This window comes from Arachis hypogaea, chromosome 12, assembly GCF_003086295.3.
Source record: "Arachis hypogaea cultivar Tifrunner chromosome 12, arahy.Tifrunner.gnm2.J5K5, whole genome shotgun sequence".
Classification (NCBI taxonomy): Eukaryota; Viridiplantae; Streptophyta; class Magnoliopsida; order Fabales; family Fabaceae; genus Arachis; species Arachis hypogaea.
The window spans coordinates 69,168,151-69,177,808 of NC_092047.1; positions in this window are offsets into that span (position 1 = coordinate 69,168,151).

The following is a 9,658-nucleotide window of genomic DNA, read 5'->3' on the forward strand; positions in this document are numbered from 1 at the left end:
TTTGTGTATTCATGCATTTATATGATTGAGGCCATCATTCATTAGCTCACTTACCCAAATGACCTTACCTTTTTATCTTCCTTTGTTAGCCAAATTTGAGCCTACGCTTAACCCACTTATTCTTTAATTTAGCACATTACTAGCCTTAAAACAATAAATGTCCTTAATTTAGATCTTTGATTAGCTTAGGCTAGTGTGTGTGAGTATCATTCAAGTGTGGGAACCTTGGGACATTGGGTGAATAAAAGGGTAGTTTTGTAATGTTATTGAAAATATTGGGAATTGGGTACATACTCATGTATTGATCAAATGTAAAACCTTATGCATTGAGGTTCTTGTATATAAAAAGAAAAAAAAAATAAGAAAACAAAAGAAAAAGAAAAGAAAAATAATATGGAAAAGAAAAAAATAGAAAAAGAAAAAAAAGAAGAAGAAAAAATAATAAAAAGGGGACAAATGCCCCAAAGCAAGGTCCAATAAACTCAATGCATAAGTGTTGCAAAATGAAAAATAAAATGCATGAGTATGTGAAAAAGTGAAGAATGGTAGTTAGGTTAGAACTTAATTGTATAGGATGTCATAGGTTAGGTGGGAAGTCTAAGCTTATCAAAGATTCAAACTTCAAGCTCACTTGACCATATATGCATCCTACCTTGACCCTAACCCATTACAACCTAAAGAAAAGTCCTCATGATACTTGTATGCATGCATGAAATGTATGTTGATTGTTAGAAAAAAAACAAATCTTGGAAAGCATGATTAGGAGAGAATTGAGAGAATCGACCCTAAACACTTGAGCGAATAGAGTGCAAACACTACCGGTGAGGGTTGATGCTCAATTACATGTTTCACCTATGATCATGATGATCGGATTTTTGATGGTATAGAATTTCACAAATGAATTCTCGTTGCAAGTATAGTTTCTAAACCAATCACTAATCCTTTCATACAAAAAGTTGTTTGTCATAGTACAAACCCCTAAAATTTATAAACCGAAGTATTGGACCTCGGGTCGTTCTCCCTAGGAATTGTAATGAAGTGTCTTGTTATTGGTATGAGTTATTTTGGGGTTTTGGATAAGAAGCATGAAAAGTAAATGGCAATGAAAATAAACTAACAACTATAAAAGGCTCTTGGCAAGGTGTGAGAACTAGAAGTCCTATCCTAGTTATCCTTCTCAATTGTGATGAGAATTGTTCATTGCTACCACTTAGTTAACCCTTACTAATTAAAGGAAAGTCAAGTGGATGAATTGACTTGAGCCACAAGTCCTAGCCAACTCCCAAGGAAAGACTAGCTTTAGTGCACTCCAAACCAATTAGCAATCTCTCCAATTATCAATCAACAAGGAATTAGATAACTCAAGTGTCACTAATTACTCTACCTAGGCCAAGAGGAACAAAATCTACACTAAAACTAAAAGAGGCATTTCAACAAACACATAGAGTGCAATAGAAGTAAACATTATTAATTGCAAGAATTAAAGGAATCTACAACTACAAAGGCAAGAGATCAACAATAGAAAAGCAAAGAAGAACAATTATTATGAATTACCTCTTATTGAATTGGAAGAAAGTAGAAGGAACAATACTAGATCTACAACAAAATATAAGAACAACATAAAGGAAATTACAATAAAAGAATAGAAGAAGATGAATGTAGCAACAAAGAATTGAGAGATAGAAGGAGATGAAAGCATGAATTAAAATCTAGATCTAAGATTATTGAACTAAACCTAATCCTAATTCTAGAGAGAAGTGAGAGCTTCTCTCTCTAGAAACTAACTCTCAAAACTAATCTAAGCTAATTGGTAACTAACACATGTTTCCCTCTTCACTCCTTGGGTTAAATATCATCAGAAATGAGTTGGATTGGGCCCACAAGGCTTTAGAATTCGTTGGCCACGTTTTGCTTTAAGTAAACTAGGTGGCAGCAACGGCGCATGCGCGTACTTTGCGCGTGCGCGTACTTTGCGCGTGCGCGCCACCATACGTGTAGCAACTATGGCAAATCTTATATCGTTTCGAAGCCCCGGATGTTAGCTTTCCAACCCAACTGGAACCGCATCATTTGGACCTCTGTAACTCAAGTTATGGTCGTTTAAGTGCAAAGAGGTCGGCTTGACAGCTTTCCGGTTCTTTCATTTCTTCATGAGTTCTCCAACCTTTCATGCTTTCTTTCTTCATTCCCTTGATCCAATCTTTGCCTCCTAAACCTTAAATCACTTAACAAACATATCAAGGCATCTAATAGAATCACGGTGAATTAAATTTAGCTATTTTGAGTCCTAAAAAGCATGTTTTCACATTCAAGCACAATTAAAGAAGAATATACAAAACCATGCTATTTCTTGAATAAATATGGGTAAAAGGGTGATAAAATCCCAAAAATCAATACAAGATAAACCCTACAAATGGGGTTTGTCAACCTCCCCACACTTAAACCAAGCATGTCCTCATGCTTAAACCAAGAATGAAGTAAGGGTGTGGCATTTATTCAATGGAAACTAACTAAATGCAATCTACCTATATGCAACTATCTAAATGAATGCAAGTGCTTGGTCAAAATAAATCAATTCCCAAGAAACATATATGCACAAGGGCTAAGGACTAGCAAGTCTAATCCACAATTGAATTGAGTTATTAAATATTTTTACAAACTTGCATGAAGAATGATGATCATAGGTGAAAACATGTAATTGAGCATCAAACCCTCACCGGATGTGTTTGCACTCTATTCGCTCAAGTGTTTAGGGTTGATTCACTCAATTCTCCTCTATTTCATGCTTTCCAAGATTTGTTTTTCTTCTAACAATCAACATTTATTTCATGCATGCATACAAGTATCATGAGGTCTTTTCATTGGTTGTAATGGGGCTAGGGTCAAAGTAGGATGCATATTTGGTCAAGTGAGCTTGAAATTTGAATCTTTGATAAGCTTAAACTTCCCACCTAACCTATGACATCCTATACAATTAAGTTCTAATCTAGCTACCCATTCTTCACTTTTTCACATACTCATGCATTTTCTTTTTCATTTCACAACACTTATGCATTGATTTTATTGGGCTTCACCTTGGGGCATTTTGTCCCCTTTTTATTTCTTTCTTTTCGTTTTCTTTCTTTTTCCATTTTTTTATACTTTTCATATATTTTTTTTTTGTTTTTCTCATTTTTTCTTTCTTTCAAACTATATACAAGAGTACCAATGCATAAGGTCTATACATTTAATCAATACATGAGCATGTACCCAATTCCCAATATTTACAATAATAATACAAAACTACCCTTTTATTCACCCAATGTCCCAAGGTTCCCACACTTGAATGATACACACACTCTAGCCTAAGCTAATCAAAGATCCAAATAAAGGACATTCATTGTTTTCTCGCTTTAAGGCTTGTAATGTGCTAAATTAAGAACAAGTGGGTTAATCGTAGGCTCAAATTTGGCTAACAATGGAAGATAAAAGGTAGGCTATTTGGGTAAGTGAGCTAAATGAAATGATGGCCTCAATCACATAAATGCATGAATACACAAAATAATGGACATAAGGAATCAAACAAATCAAAGATTACAATCATAGAAAGAGAATAATGCACACAAGAAGGAAAAATAAGTGGTTATAAGATGTAACCACACCGTTAGGCTCAAATCTCACAAGCTTGTGTTCTTAGCTCATAAATCATGTTCCACAAAATATATAATTCAAGCAAGTTCTATGAAAAGTTTTCCACTCAAATCAATTGGTGCCCTATAGATAGAAATCCTTGGAAAATTTCATTATTTTGACTAAGCTTATTGTGTATATATATGCAAAAATAAGAAAATGCAAGTAAAAATCCTAAAATCCTAAAATGAAATGCAAAAGTGTTGGGATTAGAAATTTGTCACCCGAAATCGCCGACCGGTCGGACGACCTCCCACACTTAAAAGTTTGCACCGTCCTCGTGCACTCAAAGATGAGCAAGGGGATACGGCGACTCTCCAGATTGCTATGTGTTCTTTCTTCTGCTTCCATGGTTGCTTGTGGTGCATTCATTATGAAAAACAAAAATATAACACCATAAGATGAGAAGATATAAAATCAAGGAAGCATACATTGTTGGAATGAGGTAAATCACTAGAATGAGGTGAGTGAATTAGTGTGACATTAAGAAATATTAGGTGTGTAAATTCTAAATTGCGTGGTTTAGAATACACATTAGCATAAAAGCTATGTCACAAAAGAAGCATGCACTTCATTTATCCTAGTGTGCTTGAGATGCTTTAAGTAAGCTTGTAAGGTAAGACAAGCATTAGAGAAGCATGAAAGCATTCAAGTCAAACATATGGATGGATATAATCATGAAATACAAAGCATTAAGGTAAATGCTCAACATTATCCATCAAGAGATTGCCTAATCAAAGAATACGGTTCAAATCACATGGTGGCTAGCTACAACATGCAATTCAAAAGAGGTATAAGCTCGAAGACAATTCTCATCACTTGGTTTTTTTTTCAAAAGGTAAGCATGAAGAACTCAAAACCAAGTAACAAAATATAACCTCAATCATAGAATCCAACAAAGATTATCTAAAAACATTCATGCTAAAATAGCATTTAGGCAATAAGGGCAGCAACGTATAATAAACAAAGTCAATAATCCAACACGTATAATGAAAAGAGAGAAAATAAAATGAAAGCTAAACTAAAACTAACTAATTAACTAACCAACTAACTAATTAACTAACTAAAATAAATGGTTATCCAAGGTGTTTGGAAGTGTTGGATGAGGGGTAGGAGAAGGGAAGAAGAAAGGAGAAGGAAAGAAATGGAAAGAGGAAAAGAAAAGAAGTGGATGGAAGAAAGGGCATCCACGCGTACGCACGCATGGCGCGCGCGCGTCGTTGGCTTATTTCGAGAGTGGCGCGTACGCGTCATGTGCGCGTACGCGCGAGTTGGTTTGTGCGAAAGGCACAACGTTGGCGCGGCGCAGGCACAACTCTCTGGAAAATGTATGGAGGTTGGAACTTCGCAATCCACGCGTACGCACGCATGGCGCGCGCGCGTGGATGGTCGGAAATGCTGTAAGTGCGCGTACGCGCCATGTACGCGTACGCGTGGATGGTGCTCTGTTTTTCAAAATATTTTTTTTTATGTTTTTGCACCAATCCAAGCATTCCAAACCTCCAAACAGCTACCAAAACACCATAAAACCTTATTTAACATACTTAAACTACCAAACATACTCAACTAACTAAACAAAACATGAAATTAAGCTAATTCTACCAATATATACAAAAGAGAAAATGAAAGGATTTTACCATGGTGGGTTGTCTCCCACCTAGCACTTTTGTTTATTGTCCTTAAGTTGGACTTATGGGGAGCTCCTCATCAAGGTGGCTTGTGCTTGTATTCATCTTGGAATTCCCACCAATGCTTGGTTATCCATTGTGCCCCAAGATTCTTCATGGATTGAGCCAAGTCTTGATGGAGTTCTTCACAAGCTTGGGGCTCCCAAAGTTGATCCTCTTCTTGTAATCCGGGATCCCACACTTTGTTTTCACACCCGACTTGAGGTTGATCATCATTATTAGTCCAACCGGGTGGTGAGTAAGGTGAATTCTCTATATAGTGGCCAACAATCCTCCTAGACCCATCTATTTGAGCACTACTCCAACCTTTATATCTCATGTTTGATGCATCAACCATAATGAGCCTTGATTTACAACTCCAACCACAAAACCTTTTTCGTTTACGCTTCATCCCACAAAGCTCCCTAAGTTGGCCATCCGTTTCAAGCAAACCATATTCAAGTGGGATAATAAAGCTAGTAGAAATAAATTTCACCCACTCAAATGAAGGAGTAGATGGCAACCTAGGCAAAGACAACTCCAAGAGTTTTGATAAAGCGTATTCAATTCCCATCCTCCTTTTTCTAAGGATTTCCACCTCTTCACAAGACTTCTCAATTATAATCCTTTGTTCAACAATTTTATATAAACCTTTTCTCCTACTCAAGTCATAAATGGGAGGGTAAGAAAAGTTTACCTCCACATTGCTTTCCATCTTGTTGGGAGAAGGTTCTTCATGCTCAAAGGATTCTTCACCACTAAGCTTTGATGCTTGATCTTCATCACCAAGGGAACTCACTTCTTGCTCTATCCCATCCAAATCTTCATATGGAATATGTCTTGGAAGGTGTGCACTTTCCTTCCTAGCATCAATTTCAATCATCTTGGAGGGGTTTTCTTCAATTCTAGATTCCCATGGAGGCTCCGCATCTCCTAAGTCTTCAACCAATTCTTCCCTTTCTTCAATAATCATAGCTTCCTCCAATTGTTCCAATACAAAGCAACTTCCCTCATTCTCCACCAATCTCTCTTTTATGTTATGCTCTTCATTTGATTCCCCACATGTAGCCATGGGAGTTCCTTGAGAGTTCAAGCATTGGGATGCTAACCGGTTTACCACCTCATCCAAGGCGGCCGTGAATTGTTGCACATCCCTTTTCATTTCCTCTTGTCCTTGAACAAGAACATCAAGGATGTCATCCATTGGAGGTTGGGGTGGATGGAAGGGTTCATCAATTTGGGGGAAGGGTTCATAGTAGGAAGGTGGTTCTTCTTGGTAGAGTTGTGGTGGTTCAATAATTTCCACTCTTTCCACTTGTTGCACAACACGCTCCATGGTTGCTTGAAGTTGATCCAATATTTCCTTGAGATGATCCCTTGACTCTTGTTCCTCTTGGATAATATGATTAGGATCATATGGCTCTTGGATTGATGGACATGAATATTCTTCCATGGGAGGTTGTGGTGGAAAGTGGTATCCATCTTGTGGTTGAAAATTTTCATACAATTGAGGTGGTTCATCTTGGTAATAACATGGAGGGGGTGGCTCTTGGAAGTGGTGATGTTGAGATGGTGGTGGCTCTATATGTGGTTCATATGGCTCATACGGTTGTTGTAATAGTGGATATGGATGAGGGTCATATGAAGGTAGTTGGTGAAAAGTGGCTTTTGAGTATGGTTGAGGGTTATGATGAGGGTATGGCTCATAGGCATATGGTGGTGGTTCTTGAAAGTCACAAGGGAGTTCACCATAGCCATTAGATTGATATGCATCAAAGAATGGCTCTTCTTCATAGTGTATTGGTGGAGGTTGTTGCCATGAAGATTGATCATGTGCATGTGGCTCCACCCACCTTTGGTCATCCCATCCTTGATACACATCTTCATTGTAGCCCCCATTACCTACAACATAGTTGTAATCACACTCATAGCCAAAGTGAGAATTCATGATAGCAAGAGAAAATAAAAATAAAATCAAATAAGAAGCAAGAAAATTAAATCCTAAAACTAGTAAGAACTAACAAAGAAGCAAAAGGCAAACATATTCACAATATTCACATATATACAATAACCAATAACATAACACCATTGCAATTCCCCGACAACGGCGCCATTTTGATGATCGGATTTTTGATGGTATAGAATTTCACAAATGAATTCTCGTTGCAAGTATAGTTTCTAAACCAATCACTAATCCTTTCATACAAAAAGTTGTTTGTCACTAGTACAAACCCCTAAAATTTATAAACCGAAGTATTGGACCTCGGGTCGTTCTCCCTAGGAATTGTAATGAAGTGTCTTGTTATTGGTTATGAGTTATTTTGGGGTTTTGGATAAGAAGCATGAAAAGTAAATGGCAATGAAAATAAACTAACAACTATAAAAGGCTCTTGGCAAGGTGTGAGAACTAGAAGTCCTATCCTAGTTATCCTTCTCAATTGTGATGAGAATTGTTCATTGCTACCACTTAGTTAACCCTTACTAATTAAAGGAAAGTCAAGTGGATGAATTGACTTGAGCCACAAGTCCTAGCCAACTCCCAAGGAAAGACTAGCTTTAGTGCACTCCAAACCAATTAGCAATCTCTCCAATTATCAATCAACAAGGAATTAGATAACTCAAGTGTCACTAATTACTCTACCTAGGCCAAGAGGAACAAAATCTACACTAAAACTAAAAGAGGCATTTCAACAAACACATAGAGTGCAATAGAAGTAAACATTATTAATTGCAAGAATTAAAGGAATCTACAACTACAAAGGCAAGAGATCAACAATAGAAAAGCAAAGAAGAACAATTATTATGAATTACCTCTTATTGAATTGGAAGAAAGTAGAAGGAACAATACTAGATCTACAACAAAATATAAGAACAACATAAAGGAAATTACAATAAAAGAATAGAAGAAGATGAATGTAGCAACAAAGAATTGAGAGATAGAAGGAGATGAAAGCATGAATTAAAATCTAGATCTAAGATTATTGAACTAAACCTAATCCTAATTCTAGAGAGAAGTGAGAGCTTCTCTCTCTAGAAACTAACTCTCAAAACTAATCTAAGCTAATTGGTAACTAACACATGTTTCCCTCTTCACTCCTTGGGTTAAATATCATCAGAAATGAGTTGGATTGGGCCCACAAGGCTTTAGAATTCGTTGGCCACGTTTTGCTTTAAGTGAACTAGGTGGCAGCAACGGCGCGTGCGCGTACTTTGCACGTGCGCGCCACCATACGTGTAGCAACTATGGCAAATCTTATATCGTTTCGAAGCCCCGGATGTTAGCTTTCCAACCCAACTGGAACCGCATCATTTGGACCTCTGTAGCTCAAGTTATGGTCGTTTAAGTGCAAAGATGTCGGCTTGACAGCTTTCCGGTTCTTTCATTTCTTCATGAGTTCTCCAACCTTTCATGCTTTCTTTCTTCATTCCCTTGATCCAATCTTTGCCTCCTAAACCTTAAATCACTTAACAAACATATCAAGGCATCTAATAGAATCACGGTGAATTAAATTTAGCTATTTTGAGTCCTAAAAAGCATGTTTTCACATTCAAGCACAATTAAAGGAGAATATACAAAACTATGCTATTTCTTGAATAAATATGGGTAAAAGGGTGATAAAATCCCCAAAAATCAATACAAGATAAACCCTACAAATGGAGTTTGTCAACCTCCCCACACTTAAACCAAGCATGTCCTCATGCTTAAACCAAGAATGAAGTAAGGGTGTGGCATTTATTCAATGGAAACTAACTAAATGCAATCTACCTATATGCAACTATCTAAATGAATGCAAGTGCTTGGTCAAAATAAATCAATTCCCAAGAAACATATATGCACAAAGGCTAAGGACTAGCAAGTCTAATCCACAATTGAATTGAGTTATTAAATATTTTTACAAACTTGCATGAAGAATGATGATCATAGGTGAAAACATGTAATTGAGCATCAAACCCTCACCGGATGTGTTTGCACTCTATTCGCTCAAGTGTTTAGGGTTGATTCACTCAATTCTCCTCTATTTCATGCTTTCCAAGATTTGTTTTTCTTCTAACAATCAACATTTATTTCATGCATGCATACAAGTATCATGAGGTCTTTTCATTGGTTGTAATGGGGCTAGGGTCAAAGTAGGATGCATATTTGGTCAAGTGAGCTTGAAATTTGAATTTTTGATAAGCTTAAACTTCCCACCTAACCTATGACATCCTATACAATTAAGTTCTAATCTAGCTACCTATTCTTCACTTTTTCACATACTCATGCATTTTCTTTTTCATTTCACAACACTTATGCATTGATTTTATTGGGCTTCACCTTGGGG